Source organism: Limulus polyphemus, unplaced genomic scaffold, assembly GCF_000517525.1.
Source record: "Limulus polyphemus unplaced genomic scaffold, Limulus_polyphemus-2.1.2 Scaffold1517, whole genome shotgun sequence".
NCBI lineage: Eukaryota > Metazoa > Arthropoda > Merostomata > Xiphosura > Limulidae > Limulus > Limulus polyphemus.
This window is the reverse complement of record NW_013667127.1, coordinates 221,558-222,140: the sequence shown is the minus strand read 5'-3', so window position 1 is coordinate 222,140 and position 583 is coordinate 221,558.

Genomic DNA, 583 nt, shown 5'->3' with positions numbered 1-583 from the left:
GAAAGAATAAACTAATTTTATTTAAGAAAGGACTTGTATCGCTGAAGCTCTTCGGAAAGAATTTTACGGGAAATTAACAAACGACTAGAGACGTAACAATACAAACAATCTTCACTAAGCGAACTCACCCCCTCCTACACATAAATATAATTCTTTTATGTCAGTATCTGGGTAGGTTGGCTGAGAGGTCAGATTAATTAATTTTCATTCTGTGTTAACTTTAAAATTAGAAATAAAAGAGATAGAGCAAAGTATCCTATAAACTGCATTAGCTCTCCACCTCCATCACTTAAAATATTTCTATTAATGCTATTATAATCATGTAAAATTAACCTTTATTAATATATCAATAACCAAGTAATGACCATTCTCTCAATCTCTTTATTCAGATGACATACTTGAGAATTAATTTTGGGTTGTTTAGTTGTAATGTAAACCAGAGACCCACCTTTTTGAAAGAATTTTAGCCTCAACTAATTATTACTTTGGGATAAAGTTGTCAGTTTTATTCCAATACGTATAGTAAACCATGTGGTAATCTGTGGTTAAGATAATATCCCACAATTCCATGCGGGCTTTTGCT